At 35.8% G+C, this 19776-nt stretch overlaps 1 pseudogene; it reads right to left on the bottom strand.

Moving 5' to 3' along the window:
• Positions 1-294: 294 nt before the first annotated feature.
• Positions 295-16223, bottom strand: LOC131553355 (tripartite motif-containing protein 16-like; annotated as a pseudogene).
• Between the last annotated feature and the right edge of the window lie 3553 nt (positions 16224-19776).

Below are 19776 nucleotides of genomic sequence, written 5' to 3'. Positions count from 1 at the left end.
GAACAAACACGGGCTAGAACAAACACGGGCTAGAACAAACACGGGCTAGAACAAACACGGGCTAGAACAAACCAAACAGGCAGGGGAAAACAACAGGGGCTCGGTAGAGTAGCTACGGCTATGGGAGCGGTAAACGCATACAATACTTGGCAGTGTGGCAGAGAAGGTCCAGGGTTTAAATAAGGTGTGTGATCAGTGTGTGCGTGGGATCAGGTGTGCCTGTGATTAGTGCCTGCAGCTGTGTGCTCAATTAGTGCAATGGATGATGGGAAATTGAGTCCAGTGTGCTGTGTGGTGACCTCTAGTGGTGAATGAATGGGAGTGCAGACCAGATTCGTGACACACTCCCACTTTTCCACAGTTTTACACGCCCATTTCTGGAGTCTTTTTCAGATCTAAGGTGTGAAAGACCAGTGCTGAAACAGGGGGGTTTCATGACCCGTTAATAATAAACATGAAACACACAACACTATCATACATTTATTTAAAATAAAAAAGAATCACAATGAAAAAGCATTTTCAGTAACAATGTTTGGATTTGAAATCAAAATAATGGATAAGTGTTGTGTTTGTGGTAAACAGATGGATCAGTAGTGGACTCCTGTGTGAAATCAGGCTTGTGCTGTGTGTAAGCTTTTCTGCAACAACTGCATGATTGCAAAAACAAAAATGCACTGGATGATCAAACATTTAGGTGAGATAAATGTATATTTTTGAAAAATGTCTAAAAAAAATTACCCCACCCCTCAAATTAAAAAATCCTCTCTCACAAGAGTCAACTAAGAGGGGAATTCCCCCCATTTTCAGAAATGAAATTCAGTCACTGAATACATGTTTAAAAATCCTGTTTGGAGTATCACTATAAATAATTTTACATGATAAAAATATGGCTTTAAAAAGATCGGTATCGGTGATCGGTATCGGCAGATAATGTCTCCAAAATCCTGATCGGAGCACCCCTAGTTTTATATGTTGTTCCAGGGTTAGCATCATCTCTTCTCAGGTGTTCGGTCATCTCAGATCTTTTAAGGGTTGGATCCAGGCTGAAGCTTGTGTAATTCTTAGCTATCTCAGGATATCAATCATGTGGCAGAAATGGAGAAACAAGTAGAAAAAAATTAGCATAGCTTCTGTTCAAACCAAGCAAAAAGTATGTGTTCAACCCAAGCAAAGAATGATGTGCATTTGATCATATATAACTGAAGTACATATATGCACATAACTCCTACTTTGACAATATCTTGTTTATTTTAGATCTGATATTTAAAAACTTTATATATAGTATAAACAGCAGAAACATTGAGAAAATGGCATTAAGTTTTGTTTTTTATTTGTTTAGGTAAACTCATAAAATGACAATTATTTTGATTTTATTGTGATGTGCATTCGTTACACAATTATTTAATGTAAACTTGAAGAGGAAAAAAAAAATAATTTTATACATTTAAAAAAAAAAAAAAAACATTTGACAAAAACATCTTTGATTAGATTTTATGTTTCTGGCCACTTTAAAAAAAATGTGCATGCTTTACACAATTATTTGCTATGTACTGGACAATAACTGTGAAAACTAAATGATCGATTGATTTGATCAGTACAAATGAAGGTTGGGAAAAGCACAGAAACACATAGTCACACACACTGATCTTACTGTCTATATGAGGATTTATTACACACATTTATTCTGATTCATGTTATTTCACTGACAAGTTCAGCTGCAGTATTAATGTCATGAAGAGAAAAGAAGAGACTCTATAACATCTCACTGTTACTGATTTATCATGCAGCTCAAAGCATTATGGGTAGAATCTCTCGTCAATCTATTCTGATTTATTTATTTATTTATTTCACAAAAAGGGACAGTGTACATGAATCAACATTTATGAATGTAAATGTACCCAAATTAGCCCAAAGGCTAGTTTTCAGTGGTAGTCCCTTTTGCCAGATGTTATTAGGCCAAAAAACTTGAGGACAAAAGAAACAAAATAGAAAAAACAATTACAACGAAATACAACCAAAAATTAAACAACTAATTATACAAACTGACAAAAAAAAAAAAAAAAAAAAGAAAGCAGCTTATTAACATATAAACAACATTAATCTTCACATTGTTGGTTATGAAGAAGCCATTTCTTAAAATGATGCTTAAATACTTTAAATTATGTACATTCTCTAATTGATTGTGGCATTGAATTCCACTGATGTGATGCTCTGAATGAAAAAACAGCTTGACCAAACAAGGTTTTTCTATATGGAATTATGCAATCAGCTTTAGTTGCACCTCTAGTTACTCTGTTTTCAATAGATTTAAATGTAATAAAATCAACCGGAGGAGGAGCTAAACCATGCATAATCTTATAAACTAAACAAAAATGTTTAAATTTAGAAATATTTTCCCAGCTAAGCAGGTTATATGCGTTTAAAATTTGACAGTGGTGAAACCTAAATTGTTTTTTTTATCTAAAATTGTAAGTGCTTGTTTGTACAATAATTTCAATGGTTTTAGAACTATAGCATGTGTATTAGACCAACTTGTCACACAATAAGTAATGTGAGAGAGAATCATAGATTGAAAATATACCTTTGCAGCCTCAATTGATAAATAGTTTCTGATAAACCGAAAATTAACTAAATTGAATTTTACCTTTTTACATATCTTTTTTATATGTGTTTTAAAACCAAGACATCAGTCCAAATGAACCCCTATGTCAGGAGTCCGGGTCCTGCGTTTCTCTCTCTCACCACCAGAGGTCACTGTCTCCCGGATTCAATTCCCCAAACTCCACTCACCTCATTATTGATTAATTTGCCCCAGCTGTTTTCCTGATTGCCGTACCTATTTAGGCTTCCTGTGTTTTCTGTTTGGTGCTCGTTTGTCTCACTTTTGTGCCAGGTATGCCTGTGACTTATGTCTGCCCTGTGCCTTGTGTATGTCTTGTTTTCAGTGGTTGTGTTTACTCTGGCTTTTTCCCCTTCGGGGTGGTTTCATTTGTGTTTTGGTTTATTTTGTAATTTGTAAATAAAGAAAATTCCTTTTGCCAGCATTTGAGTTTTCGTCTCTCCTGTCCCGTGACACCCTAGATATTTATATTCTGAAACAACCTGTAATAAATATACCATTTTATATCAACACTATGTCCTTTAGAAAAGAACATACAAGCTGTTTTTGACACATTTAATTTCAGATGACACTGATTGAGCCAGGATATGATTTTTGCCAGAACATCTATCAACTTATTAGCAACCTCTTCTGCATTTTTACCATGCGTGAAAATGACTGTATTGTCGGCATACATTATGATATTACATTGTTGTCACACCATGGGTAAATCATTAATATACATGCTAAAGAGAATTGGCCCCAATATGGACCCTTGTGGAACACCAGCTGAAAGGCATAGTGAATTGGATTTGTAATTATCAATTTTTACTACCTGAGAATGGGAAGAGAGATAAGATTCAATTAAATTTACAGATTTAGTCGAATATTTAAAACTGAGTAATTTATGTAAAAGAATATTATAATTTACAGTATCAAATGCATTCTGTAAATCAAGAAATACAGCCCCTACCACTCCACCTTTATCCATTAATGCCTTTACCTTTTCAATAAAATAACAAGTAGCCGTTTCTGTTGAATGATTTATCCTAAAGCCGAACTGTATCAGATGTAATTGAAAAGGACTATTATTAAAATGGTCAATAATTTGTTTAGCCACCAGTTTTTCAAAAACTTTTGATATTGTGGGGAGGACACTAACTGACCTATAATTGCTGGTTAAACGGGGATCGCCTCCCTTAAATATAGGGGCCACAACCGTCTAATGAACTATTAATGATATGTGTTACAGGGTTAACTATTGAGGAACTAATTTGTTTTAATAAAAGTGTGTCTATACCATAGAAATCTTTAGCCCTTGAGGACTTGAGAGACACGACTACCTTTTCAACATCTAACTTAGTTACTGGTCCTAATACTAAAGCTGTCTCGCTAGCATTATTTGTTCGTATATAAGGTTGTTGTACTTTGAAACCTTGAGCAATTTTATCCACTGAATCAATACAATAGTGATTAAAGGCCTGTGCCACATCAATTGGGCTCTGTAAAATTGTATCATTAATCTTCAATTGAATTGGCCTTGCTTTGATATTATTTTGCCCGGTTAATTTTTTAATCTGTCTCCATATAGTTTTTGAGTTACCATGATAATTTTCAATAATTGTGTTAAAAAAACAAAAAAAAAAACAAATCCGCCTTTGCTTTCCTTAAAACTCTTACTACCTCATTTCTTAACATTAAAAATGTATTTCTATCATGAGCCATCTTTGATCTTGTTGTTAATTTTAAAGCATTATCGCGTTCCTTCATTCATTTTTTTATATTATCATTCACCCAGGGGTGGGACTGTTTCTTGTTCCTGCATTTCATCTTGACTGAAAAATCACTCATTGTAGATTGTAACTTTTCTGTAAAGATTTGACTAGCTATTTCTGAATCAGTATTATGTAATAAATCTTCCCAGTTCACATTTTTTATAGCTACATTAAAACCATCTTGCTTATTTTTTGGAATACCAAAGAATTCCTTATTACTGGCATGCATATTGAATCGCTTGTTAGTTAATTTTCTAGATATAAGCACCATATTATGATCTGACAACCCTGTTATCATATTATAAGACTGTGTAATTCTTTCCGGTCTATTGCTAAATATTAAATCAATCTGGGTACTAGTACTATTTGTTATTAGTGTTGGACCTTTGACCATTTGAACCAGATTAAAACCATCAGTGATTTGCTTAAGCTTCTTCCTCATGGTTTTGTCTTCCCAGTTTAAATTAAAGTCACCCATAACCATAACTTCTTTCTTAAAATCACACTGACATAATACCTTCTTAAGTTCATCATAAGAGCTATTATTTAAAGCAGGTGCCCGATAAATAACTATAAGTGAAAACGACATCTGAGATTAATCATATTTAAACCTATACATTCTAGATCAATAGGATTTTGCCATAAGATCTCATTACAACGGATAGTGTCTCTCGCATAAATCATAACTCCCCCTCCTTTCATTTCCATTTCAATCCATTGAAGCAACCATCAACGCAGTTTCATTGATGATCCAATAAAAACCCTAAACCCAGGATAGAGCGGCTGAGTGAATGTGGTCTGGACTGTGTGGATGAGGCTCATTGTGTCAGAGACGCTGTAGAAGGACAGAGTTCCTGCACCGTGATCCACAAACACTCCTATTCTACTCATGATGGACTTTACAGAGAGACGAGTCTCTATATTATTGTGTCTGAATGAGTAACAGGAGGGAGAACAGTCCAAACTCCAGGACTGATCATTATATCCAAACAAACACTCTTTACCTCCTCCCTTCCTGCTGATGCTCTTATATGACACTGATATAGACACACCATAATTTCCTCTCCACTCAATCTCCCAGTAACAGCGTCCACACACACTCTCTACACAACACCTGCCACTTATCATCAAATCTGTCTGGATGATCAGGATACGGCTGATCTGTGTCAGTGTTAGTAATCGCTCTGTTTCTCTCAGACAGAAGGAGTTGTTTATTCACTGTGTTCAGATCCAGAGTGAGCTGATGGGAATCTGATGGAGATAAAACACATCAGAATCAGGAATTATGAATCTGTTTGATCTTTTCATGTAGATGAACTCTAGCCTGACTACGTCAGACTTCGTACTTCCGCTCAATTTCATTTCATTTTGCTTCTGTACTCTGTCTACGAAACAAAGCGAAGTAGCAGAGTTTGGTATTACTAGGCTAGCTGGACTCTTCATGTTCAGTGTATCATCAGTGTCTCAGTACAGATGACCAGATTCACAAAACATTCTTTAGAAGAAATTTCTTGTTAACATTTTCTTCTTATTTTCTAACTTGAAAAGTTAAGAATATTTTGTATTCCAAAAAATATATTTAAGAATGTTCTTATCTTTTTTTTATTAAGATTTTTCTTCTCTATGATTAAACGTTACAAGAACACTAGTTATGTAGCCTACACAGTAGGACTATTAATAGGGATTGTGACATAGTAAACAATGATATGGCATGATTGTATAACATGATTATTTTGCTGAAATTCAGTAACAACTCTATAAAAAAATAAAAAAAATGAGTCAGATAGTGAGCTCATTTCTAAATTTAGTCTATAAATATGACAATCTTGGCAGTATAAAAGGCAGTATTCAGCACATAAACACAGCACATACAAGATGCGTTTACTGTAGCAGCACACGTACAAGACTCGTTCACTCTGAGAGCACAAAAACAGCATAGAAATGAACAAAACAGATCACTAGTAATACCAAACCTGCAGAAATGAAAAATACATATATGGATAAATAAATAATTAAATAAAATAATAGGAAAATAAATAAAAGAATAAATGATTTGATAAAAACAAATTTTAATTAATTTGAAATTAACTTTAATCCTAAATTTATTTTTATTACCTTTTTTCTTTATTTAATTTTTACATTTATTCTTTTAAACATTTTACTTATTCCTTCATTTATTTTTTAAAATTATTTTATATTTATTTTTTATGCATTCATATATATATATATATATATATCCATATTTATTTCTTCATTAATTTGTTTCTTTTTACTTCTGCTAAATGAGGGACATGGTTCTTGTGGAGCTCAATGGTATAACAAAGAGAGAGAAGCTATTATTGGTCTTTTAAATGGCATACCCCGATTAATATTCAGTGTGACTTCGAAATACACTGAAATGGCATTCATTCAAAAAAAAACAATAAAAAAAAACAGTATAAAATAATCACATGGCTTCCAAACTCACTGGAGGGTATCGTTGTCAGATTCAGCAGTGATACAGGAATAATTATTTTATAATGTCTTAGAAGGCAGTGATAAAGGAGCAGTCAGTAACTTCAAAAGGACCTTAAAGGGCCTTTTTAATTGAATTATTTTCTTTATTTACAAGTGAAAATCTCACAATTCCAGCTTTACTGAGAAATGATGCCAGCCGTCCTTTTGCGCCACCTGGTGGTGATTTCACAACTGCGTTTATATGACTATATATTGTATACATGAAAGAATATCATGCACAATCATCTTTATTCATTTTCAACAATTTTTTTTTTAATTTTTTTTATTTTTTGCAAAGTTTTGATGACTTTAAAATGATAGTAGCCTAATAAAAATAAAAATAGTAATAATGAAAATGAGTGCACTGACAGCTTGCCTAAAATGGATATTAAATAGATTGTAATTAATTAATCTCAGGGGGGTCTAATTTCTCTATAAACTCCATGTTTTAAGAAATATGTAGGCCTTTTTAATAAATCTAGTTTATAGGCATATTTCCAGAATGCTTTGATTATTACTAAAGAAACGTAGGCTACATTGCACATGAGTCTCGTTCAAATCCTCGGTGATACATGCGCATGTGCATAATGTCAGCTACTCACTCACTCAGAATCCTCAGTAATCTTCAGCAAACTTCGACAGTAGTTTGAACCGGCTCATTCGGTTCTTTTCGAGTCCGGTAGCAAACTATCACTAGTTTGATCTGATGCTTCTGCGCGAGCTCTCAACCAATGATGCACCGGAGCTCCACAAGGACTGCCTCCCTCATTTCCATGTTGCACACGGAAAAGTAAAAAGAAATAAATATAAAATATTAATGTACGCATAAATAAATAAATAATTAATTAATTGAAGAAAAAAAAGAAAAAGAAAAAAAATATATATATATTATTTTATTATTATTATTATTTATTTTATTTTTTTTAATAAATGAGAAAAGCAAATAAAAGATAAAAAGAATAAAAATAAGTGTAAAAATAAATAATGATAGTAATAATAAAGAAAAATGTAATAAATTCAGATAAAAAAAAAAGATTTATATTTGTTTTATCAAATCATTTATTTTTCTATTATTACATTTATCTGTCTATTTATTTATTTAACATTTTTGCAAGTTGGGTCCTCTAAATATTCCTGCATCTTGAGACTGTTCAAAAACACAACGCATTAAAAATGCTGGTAGTGACAGAAATGTTGTATGATTATCATTATTATGATTATTACGGTAATCTGCAAGCTGCACAAAAACACAATCCTTGAAATGTTTTGCATTAAGTTTATCAGTCAGTCTTCAGGGGGAAAAAATGACATTTATTCAAGCAGATAAAGACTATCATGTTCTTCTTAAGGAAAAAAATATATATTTTCTAATAAAACATAATTGAGAACTTTCTAATATTTTTTTCAAGAACTGCACTTGAGAATGTCTTGGAATTTATACTAAGACATTTAAAGTGATTTCTGTGAATCTGGCCAGATATTGACCAGATATCTGTGCTAATCATCATTTACATCATCAATTATAAAACTCTTGTTTCTCCTTCTACAGAAGAACATGAACTCAGTGAGTTTTTCTGCTTGTTTTCTTACTGACTTACATTGTAGGAAGTGGTTCCTGGTCCAGAGAACAATGTTGGTGAATGTGACTGTGGAAATCAACAGACATGAACAGTGTGATTCTCATGATCCTGCATCCATTCCTAACACATTTATATATGATGTTCTCCACTAGGGGTGTGCAGCAGAGCCATTATTTGTATCTGTATTCGGATGGATCCTGAAGTGGGCGTGGCTTAAACCGGAAGTTCATCAAATTACATGAAAATACCATTTTAAATGCAAATCTGTTTGATTTGTAGTTTTCATTTAACAAATATGCCTTGTATAACTTTTTTATTATTATAGGTAACTTTGTAAATATCTTCTATTTAAAACTACAGAAAATGTTGATCAAAAAAGAAAAATAATTTTATTCTTCTTGTTTTCCAGTGAAACTTTGTGTCTAATTTGTCAAGCAACAAGCATCCACAATCTTAAATAAGAGCACTAGTAGAAAAAAAGAAGCTGAAAAAAAAAAATAATAATTAGATTATAAATTATAATTAGAAATGGAAAGAAAGTGTTCAGTAGCCTATCAGAGCAGAATGACAATAAAGCTCGCTTGAACTTTAAGTAAATTAGAGATCATGTGTTATGGGAGTCTTTTGATAATTTTTTTAATTATACAAATCATTTGGACCCTCCGAAAGCCTTGATCAAACATTGCTTTTCTTCATCTTGTATAATTAAATGTATTGCCATTCACGAAAAGGGCTAATGTAATGCGTTTTTACAGTTGGACTGTTTTTAGGATATTTAGGAGTTAGTTGATATAACTCCAGACAAATGTCCAGACCTCCGTAAATGTTTCCTGTTCAAAAATACAATTTTAAGACATTATGAAAAATTGTTTAAAATCATGTCGCTGAATAAATTCATGTGGCTGACTCGCAGCAGCTGCAAAACGCAGGAGTGAAGGAGCTTGGCGCAAGTGCAGCCTCCACTCCGCTCCGTGTTGCCAGATCTAGTTATTATAAGCGTCGCTGGACTTGTTTTAATACTTAATGTAACAGAGTTAATAAAGTAATTAGGGCATTAATAAAGTGGGAAGATGAAGATTGATGTTAGAGATTCTGTATCCTATTTGCAAAATACAAGATTTAAACTTATTTTGGTGAATTTTTCAGGAGAGTGTTGGTGTTTTTTTTTTTTTGTAGCAATATCTGGCAACATTCGCCGGTGTGGTGACAAATCGAGTCCCCCCTCGAAATTGGGTCCAATTAGGACCCCAAGCGATCCCATTGGCTCAAATTACTTTTAATAAGTACTCTCTTTAGTGCCTGATTACAATTCCTACAAAATTATGTTATGATAAATGCTGTTTAAACTACGTTACAATGATAATTAACATCTGTATTCGTTAGCTTATGTGCTAGCATAGCATACAGATACCTGATTAGCTGCATAGTTTATTTTATACAGGAATTTGCACTTATCATACATGTATTCACGATTTTTGACATTTGACATTTAACACTTAATTTAACATAATTAAAAAAATAATAATTGTGAGCACATGTAAGTTAAGTGCAAATTCCTGTATAAAATAAGCTATGCAGCTTGGTATCTGTATGCTATGCTAGTACATAAGCTAACGAATACAGACATTAATTATCATTATAACGTAGTTTAAATTCATCATTACATGATTTTGTAGGAATTGTATTCAGGCACTAAAGAGAGTACCTATAAAAAGTAATTAGAGCCAATGGTATCGCTTGGGGTCCTAAGCGGACCCGATTTCGAGGGTGGACTCGATTTCTCATGACACCGGGACTGACAGGCAGCAATCAAAAAAGGAGCGTGCGGATAGTTTATTGCTGAGGAGACCTTATTGGTTAGACAAACGCAATGATCACCATGATATTATCTGTACGAAACTGTATCAAAGCAGTACTAGCCATTATTATTGCACAAATCTTAACAACCGCAGACCTCACTAATGTAGTGCTGTTCCAGCAAACATGTGATTGTCTGCCGAATATTTATTCTGTTATTCGGATAAATCCGTTATTCATTTTAAAGCCATTATCTGTGCCTTTCCGAATAAGGTATTCGGCTTTGGGCACATCCCTATTCTCCATGATATGAGATGATGATGGACTGGTTTCTGAGAGCAGATGAATCTCCAGGACTTTACCTCTGTCTGAGATCTTCTTGAGCTCCTCTTTGCAGAAATCCTCCAGTTTGTCTCTCATCTGATGGACAGATTCTCTCAGATCATCAAAAGAGACGAGAGAAATGAAGGGATCGTCATTTACGTCTGTAGATTCAGGAGGTGCTCAGAGAGACTGGAAACTCTACAGAAAACACAAATCAAAACTCATCAGCTCCACACTTCACCCAATAACCTGCTCCAACATCAGATTTGTGCGGCTCTTGTTGACTTAGTCTCGCGTAGCCAGACCTTCAGACTGACGGCTGAAGGTCTGGGCCCGTATTCCTAAAGATTCTAAGAGTCCTCTCATAGAGCTCCTAATTTAGCCTAAAAATTTCTAACTAGGAGTCTTAGCTTAAAAGTGATTCAGGACCAATCTGAGAGCAACTCTGAGCGAGGAAAAGACAAAAACTTTTATCTTAGTGAGGATACGGGGCTGACCCCGTTGCTAGCGATGTCACAGTCTTTTGAAGACTGTGATTGGTTGGTTGTCCAAGAAGGAAATAAAAGAGCGCTGTTAAGAGTAGGGTTTATTATAAACCTACACTTTTAAATTACAGTTATAATTTTTCCTGTTTTACCGTACTCTCTCTCTCTCTCTCTCTCTCTCACACACACTCACACACACACACACACACACACACACACACACACATTATATATGTATATATATTCTTTATTTTTTATTTACCATGCTGTCATACTTAATGTATTTTATAGGAAATGAACAGCGACACAATGAGGTTCTGAAAGTGCTGTAACAGACCCTAATCACCGCTGCTGCAGAGTTGCATTTTTCCAGTTGCCAAATAAGTTAATGTAGTTAATGTAGTGATTACGTCCATTTCTGGTGCTATGGCATTTCTGCGCGGTGTCTGAGATGTTAGCGTGTCTCAAATAAGATCGGTCACAAACATGATTCCTGCACGATCTAATATGTAGCGTCTTATTAACTCACTGTCATGCATTATGTGCAACACATTTCTTCTCCCTCTTCATGTTTAGTCCATTTTCTCCACTGCTAAGAAACTCTTAAGCCTCTTAAAAGTCCTCGTTCGTACTCCTAACAATTTTGGACCTTAAGACCTCTTTTAAGGGTTAAGATGCTTTTTGAATTACTTTTTTCTTTACTAGGATCTTTTCTTTAATTTTAAGAGGAAACGCCCACATTTCTAAGAATTTTCTTAGAATTTTGTTACTAGGAGCAACTCTTAGCGCTAAGATTCTTCATGAATACGGGCCCTGGAATCTATTGCAGCTTTCATTGGCCAAGGCCCGCCCATGATGCCATTTGACCGACTTGTCAAACAACCAATCACAGTTCATTTCGTTCAGCGTCATGTTTCGGGGCGTGGAAATGTCGCCACAATAATAGATAGGTGTGTAAAACTCTTGGACGTATTTTAAAGATTCTATGCCACGAACTTTAAACTTTTCACATACTTTTGAAAATCCAGCATTTATTTGATCCTGATAAGCGTTTGTCGTCACAGTTGTAAACACGACAGCTTTCTTCTTTCATGAGGGGGTTTGGCGTCACGGCATCTTTGTTTCCACGCGGAACGTTAAAGAACGCGACACACACATCTCCCGGAAATCCTGTATAATTCAACCAATCTGATGACAACTTCGACACTCCTGAAGTGTTTCCACTTTTGTATGCCATATGCATCAGATGCAGTGGTGTAGTGGTGCCTGGAGAAGTGGGTATACTCTTAATATATGCCCCCAATTTTTTTTTCTTTTTTAAATGGCCCGGCAAAGGATGAACGACCTGTGTCATAAACAGTGACATGTAAAACTAGTCTTGCATATTTAGTTCACTATTGCAATATTTGCACACGCTCACTTAACTTCTGCTGCTTGAGTAAGGATCATTATGAAAATAATATTATCCACAGAAGAGGTGCAGATTTAGCAATAAATAATTAAAATAAATAAACAAATATAAACAGACTGCAGCAACTGACATTTTGTCAGAACCTCTTGTAAATCACTTGCCATTTTGTTTAGTTGTCTGTTCAGAATTGTGGGAGAATTGTGATTTCTATTTGAAACAAACAAAAAGTAGTGATTCTCAATCATTTCAGAAGTGAGGGGGACAGAAATGTCAAATATAATAACTTTTTTGTCTAATTGACAGGTTATATTACGATTATTATTATTTATTAATTATTACCTCTTGCTTTTAATTGGCTGAGAAATCAAATACACTGCTTGACAATAACCAATAATTTATCATATTTTTCCTATATTTTCCTAATGACAATTTTATGATTTGTTTAGCCTATATACTACATTTTTGTCCCATTTTTATCACAGAATAAGGCAGAATATATATTGTATAGCCTAGTAGCCTATCTATTGCCAAGTGTAATAAATGCTATCAATTAGCATTGCATTATTCAGAATCAGATGCTTTTTTATTACCTGGAGATGACTTGAAAAACACACATAAACCATATTGTCGCAATCATGTGTTTACGGTCTTCACGTTTCTTTGTATTCAGCTTAGCTACAGTAGAGATAGCTTTGGCTACAGTAATAGCTGGATTCTTGCATGTCGTGACTCGTAAGTTAACACTTCTATGAGGCCGATTCGGACTTTCTGCGCGAGAGCGCCATCCGGCTTCGAGTAGCCTTTAAATGAAACATACACTGCATGAGAGTGTTTACGTCTCGTTCCTGACCACATCACTGTCTTTACTGGATGTTTTTAGAGAATATTTGCATTTATTCACATGCGATTGGATTAGTTACTCATATGCTGGACTATCATGATTTGGCTAGTGCAGGACACGCATCAGAGAGGATTTAGAAAGGGGTATACGGAATGCCAACTGATAAAGAAGTGGGTATACGCTGTATACCTGAGTATACCCTCCACTACACCACTGATCAGACGTTTAGCTAACGTTCCGTGGACATGATGTCTGAGGCTGAGACTATTGTTGACTAGATTGATCTTTAGCAACCAGAGGTGAGTAGCGTACCCAAAAACTGTACTCAAGTAAAAGTAACAATCCTAATAGTTACTTGAGTAAGAATAAAAAGTATCCAAAGAAAAATCTACTTAAGTAGTGAGTTAATAGTTACTTTGGATATATATACATACATACACAAAGTGGTGGCCAGAATTATTAGAATACTAGTATTTTCAACAGCTAAAAAATGGTTTTAAGTCGGTTATCTCTATCTTTTGCAGTAGTGTGTCAGTGTGACATTCATTTAGCCATTAATTGTAATAGTCCAGTGAGATTTTTGTTTGCTCTACACAGAGATCTGATCTGATCATCATCCAGTCTGTCTGGAATGACATGAAGAAACAGAACAAACTGAGACAGACTAAATCCAGAATAACTGTGTCTCCAAGACGCTTCAAGAAAGCTACCTGCAAACTTACAGTACTGTTAACAGTTTTAGGCACTTGTGTAAAAATGCTGTAAAATGAGGATGCTGTCAAAGATAAAAGATAATGTCATAAATAGATTTTCTTTTTCAATTAACTTCTATTAAATCAACATTTGGTGTGACCACCCTGTGCATTTAAAGCAGCTTTTGCCCTCTATGCACTTGCTCACAGTTTTTCAGGGAGCTTTGCAGGTAGGTTTCTTGAAGCATCTTGGAGAAGCTGCCACAGAGCTGAGAGAAATGATTCCTAAGAGATTTCCAGAGCTGAAAGCCATTTGTAAGCAGCGTCTCTTTCAGAAGAAGATGATCAGATGAGAGTCTGACTAATGATTATATAATCATGAAATGTTTCTCTGTGAGTCTGGTGTCACAGCAGGATCTGCTCAAGTCCACTATGATCCTGTTCTTCTAGATCTGTGTTACCTGCAGGAACTGGATGTGATCCTGTGTGTGTGAAAGCTGCTCCAGCTCAGCGTCTCTCCTCCTCAGATCATTGATCTCCTGCTCCAGTCGCTCCAGTCGTCCTTCAGCTCGACTCACTGCTTGCTTTTCCTGATCTCTGATCAGCCGTATCAGCTCAGAGCGGCTTCTCTCAATGGAGCGGATGAGCTCAGTAAAGATCCTCTCACTGTCCTCCACTGCTGTCTGTGCAGAGCGCTGTTAGGACACACAGTGATTCAGGCTTCAGTGAGTCTGAACTGAGACTGAGACAAACTTCTCTTCTTCTCCAGACTCACCTTATGAGACTCCACAACCTCTCTCAGCTGCTGGAGATCTTTCTCTCTCTGCTGGATTCTCTGCTGGAGCGTCTTCTGCGTCTCCTTCAGCTGCTTCTGCAGGACGAACAGATGATAGTGAATCTCACAGAAAACTACTGGCACTAAATCATCATGTGTACTGATGAATCCAGTAAAAGTGGAGCTGATAACTAATGGCTGTAGGTTCAAACTCCAGAAGTGATGATTACAATCATCACACATGAATAAACATGAAGATTAAGGCTTATAAAAGTGAACTAACAGACATAGAGCTTCACACTCTTTTTTGTGTCCTGTGTAATTAAGCTGTGGCTCTACACAGAAAATAAACAGATTATTGGATCACTATACTGAGTATTAACTTGATCTCTAGTGTTAAATACCTGTTTCTCTGTCCTCTGTGCTGCAGTTGATACAGTGTCATGGTTTTTATGTTCAATAATCGTACACAGCATACATATACATTTCTGGTCAGTGCGACAGAAAACCTCGAGGAGCTTCTCATGTTTCTGGCAGATCATCTCCTGCAGTCGTCCAGTGGCTTCAGTCAAATTGTGTCTCTTTCCTTTAAACCAACTCTCATGTTGTTCGAGGTGATTCTGACAGTAAGAGTTCAGACACACCAGACAGGACTTGACAGCTTTGTGTTTTCTTCCAGTACAGACGTCACACTGCACATCTCCAGCTCCAGCGTCACAGTCAGCAGAGAGTTTGGTCTTCTTCAGTTTCTCCACCACTTCAGCCAGCATGGTGTTTCTAGCTAAAGCAGGTCTTGGACTGAAGGTCTGTCTGCACTGAGGGCAGCTGAAGATTGTCATCTGATCCTCCTGATCCCAGCAGCCTGTAATACAGCTCTTACAGTAACTGTGTCCACAGGGAATGGCCACTGGATCCTTCAGGAGATCCAGACACACTGGACACAAGAACTCATTCTTATTCACTGAAATTCTGTCGTCTTCCATTTTACTGCATGAACACAGAGACACAAACACACAACAGCTCAACTACACTTCAGTTTCTCTTTCTCTGAAATCAAGTGAATCTTGTTTCCTGGCTCTGTGTTCGAGTGACATGTGTAAAACAGGTTTGTCTGCGAGTCTGTAAAGCAGGTTCCTCATTCCTGCTCCTGTAGAGTCACACTAACACGCGTATTGGGTTTGCATATTTTATGGGTTCATTCCATAGGAGTAATTGTTTTTGGTCTGAATACTGAAGCCTGATTTGTTATTGTTCATTTAGATGTATGATCAAATGACATTTCAGCCCGACTGCCTACAAGTCAATGCTGAGTGCTATTTCATCAGAATTTTTTTTTATCAACTTTTTTATTTATTTATTTTTTTTACACACAACATCTATTCAAAACAACAACAAACACACACACACACACACAAAAACAACAGACATATAATCAATAATTTAAAGAGTCAAAATCAAAATGAAGAGAGAGAGAGGGAGGGAAAAAAGAAAAAAACTAAAGTAATTCCTTTATATAATCAAGTATGTTAAAGGAAAAACACTGCCAAGCATCAATAGTAGAGGGCTTGGCCCCATTAATTCACACTGTTGTACATTCACAAGTCACTATTTTCAGGAGGCTATGAATCCAATATGTTTTTGCACACACGTGCGGTATAAACCAGTTCTGTATTATTGTCTTCTTCGCAGCCGTAAAACCAGCAAACAACATTCTCTTTTGTATTAAGCTTATACATAGACCAGAATCATCATTAAGAAGACACAAACTTGGGTTAGCAAAGCGATCAATTTGTAGTATGAGGATAAAACCAGGTTTATGTGTGTCCATAGATTAATGACGATAGGACACTCCCAAAACATATGAAGAAAATAACCTGATGATGCAGTATTACATATATGGCAGTTAAAATTTGGTTGTAGTTTCATTTTTATTATTTTGTGAGGAGTTATGTATGCTCTATGAATGACTTTGAAGTGAATAAGGTGATGAGCCAAGTTTTTAAATGATACATTTTATCTATATATTAGAAATTATCTTTGACACTTTGACAATTATCTCAAATTGATCAAAAAAGCCCATACATTTTGCTATTCCCATAAATATCTAGCTGTGTTTTTTTGCTGGTAATGTTTTTTTTTTTCTAAGTAAATTCATGATTATTCAATAAAATCATATTATTTAGTTCCGTACCTCAGTAACCCCTCAACCCCGTAAACCCCCATAAAAATAATGAACTGATCCTTATGTGACATCATTAATAGGACGTGACATCATATAATTCTTCTGAACAACATTGTGAGCAGACATAGGCAAATTACCACCTTCTTTTATAACTATAACTTATTAGGGGCCAAGCACCAAAGGTGCGTATAGGCACCTATTGTATCCGTTAGCGTTCTTATTCTTCTTCTTCTTCTGTTTCTTCCGCCGCAAAGTCAATGGCTGCCCATAGAACCGCTTGGGCAAGGTTGTAAAATTTGGCACACTGATAGAGGATAGTGTCAATAGTAACCACAGCAAATTTGGAGTCTCTAACTCAAACTCTCTAGCGCCACCACTTGTCCAAAGTTTCAATCTTTATATGCTAATAACTTTTGAACCGTAAGCCACAAAATGAAAATTATTTTTTCCTCTGAATCCTTGGCTCAAATTCCAAAATTCCAAAATCGTAAGCTTTAGTTTTTTCGCTATATTCAATTGTTCATAAAACCTACTTTGTCGAACTCGTCCTAGACGGTTCGTCCGATTCTCACCAAAATTGGCTCCGATCATCTACAGACCATGCTGGCAAAAAGTTATGGAATTCAAGTCGATTCGTCCAAGCGTTTTCGAATACCACGCTAATGAATTCGCTGAAAAGCACGCAAATATAGATCTGAGGCTATATCTCCGCAAGGGTTTGACGTATTGAGACGGAACTTGGTGACTCTTATAACAAGCATGACCTGAGGCAACCTGCTGTGTTTCAGCACTGTGCCCCCTAGTGGTCAGGACATATGAAAAATGCATATTTTTGCTTATAACTTGTGAATGGTTTGGCCAAAAATCAATTAGATTCGGTGCATCATGCCGAGTCCAACCATATCCAATTTTCCCATGTCAGCCATTTTGGGCGCTGGCCATGTTGAATTTTGTAGTAAAATGCTATATTTTATGAACGCATTGACGTATCGTCACAAAAATTGGTATGGGTCATCAGTACGATGCCCTGAAGGAGCCTGAGAAGTTATGAGTCAGCGCCACCTAGTGGTAAAATCATATATTCACATGCTTATAACTTTAGGTGTGGTCGACTTATTTTCACAGGCGTCACCTTTTTAGACTCCTGAATCCTTGCCGAGTCCAGCGATACCAAACCTGCTAGGTTTCGCCTTATGGTTTGTGCAGTGTTGCACTTTAGCGCTTAAAAACAGCTGGCAATATCTTAGAAACCGTTACTCCGATCGACTCGAAACCACCTTAGGAAATTCGAAATCGTAGCTTGTTAGCTATATGCTAATGACAAAATGTTGATAGTAAGTGGTACAAAAATGCAAACAAAGTCGACAGTCAGTCATTTTTTTCTCATCTCGTATATAAAAATGTCAATAACTCCAAAACAAAATGAGATATTTTCACAAAATTTGACACACATATGTATGGGCACACTCTAAGGACACATGACAAATTTGGTGGGATTGTGCCTCTTGGTGGCGCTATAATTGAACAAAACATGAAATTTCCATTGACTACAATACAATATTATGATGTAAAATGCTATATTTTAGGAATGCATTGGTGTACCATTACGAAACTTTGTATGTACCATCGAGACCACGATCTGAAGGTACTCAAAAAGGTTTGAGACAGTGCCACCTTGTGATCAAAAGTCAGTCAGGGCGATTCTGCAGCCAGATCAGCCCGTAGTGTGGAGGGTATTTAATATGCCTATAATTTAAAGGCTATTTTTAGACACAGACAACATTGGGAGACAGAATAAAAACACAAGAATATATTTATTTCGGTTATCCATGACACGACCCACCCGCCATATGGAGTGTGCATCTATCTGCACTTCGAATTCTTCCAACTGGAAGTAGGTGAACATAGTGATGGGGAAGTGAAGCGTTCTGAACCAGTGATGCTTTCAACCCAATTGTATCGGAAAAAGGTGTATTACTTGAAGCGAACTTAAGATGTTTCCTGCTGTGGCCATGTGGTCATAAAAATGAATAACACTTTCCAAAGTGCTGTGATTCATTATAGCTGCTGGTTTCACTACTGGTTCCTTGTTTTAATTCATTGTATAAAAATAATGGCAAAAGTCATTAATTTTTGTCGGTGTGCAGCCACTAAAATAATTCAAATATAAACTCATGAATTAAATCTGTGATCTGTCAATGATAACTCTGCCTCAGTCCTTAGACTGTTATTTCACAGGCAAAGTTCATTTGACCTTAATATATAAATTACGATAAAAAGAAAACAATTGTAATGCATTATAATGTAATGTAATGTAATGTAAAGGAAACGGCGCTGAAGTTCGCCAGATACTGAAGCAGTCACGTGGTTTCAGGCGAATGAAGCTTCAGACGTCATAGATCACGTGCTTTTGGCAAAACGAATCAAGCTCCGATACAGTGCTTCAATGTGAAATGTGTTTTTTTAATTTTTTAATTTATTTATTTTTTATACAAGCTTCGGTGGAAAAGAGGGAGAAATATGGAGTATGTGGTTAGGAAAGTGCAAGGAGCTTTAGATAAGGTGGTGGTATGGGGGTGTAGATTCTCAGTGGAGTTGTTTTAGTTTGTTGTTATTGTAATTTAAAAAATAATAATAATAATAATAATAATCCCCCCTCTATCCCTAATTCATAGTAGAAATAGATTGTGAATTTACTTACTGATCCACACTCCGGAACAGAATGGGGGGTGGGGGTGGGGGGTTGGGTGTAATGCACCAATAAGATGGATGCCAGCCGCCGTTAAAAAAGAAGAAGAAGAAGAAGAAGAAGCAGAAGA

The sequence above is a fragment of the Onychostoma macrolepis genome, chromosome 14 (assembly GCF_012432095.1).
Source record: "Onychostoma macrolepis isolate SWU-2019 chromosome 14, ASM1243209v1, whole genome shotgun sequence".
NCBI classification, from domain to species: domain Eukaryota; kingdom Metazoa; phylum Chordata; class Actinopteri; order Cypriniformes; family Cyprinidae; genus Onychostoma; species Onychostoma macrolepis.
The sequence above is the reverse complement of the archived record's forward strand: the minus strand, read 5'-3'. Positions and strand labels throughout refer to the sequence as shown.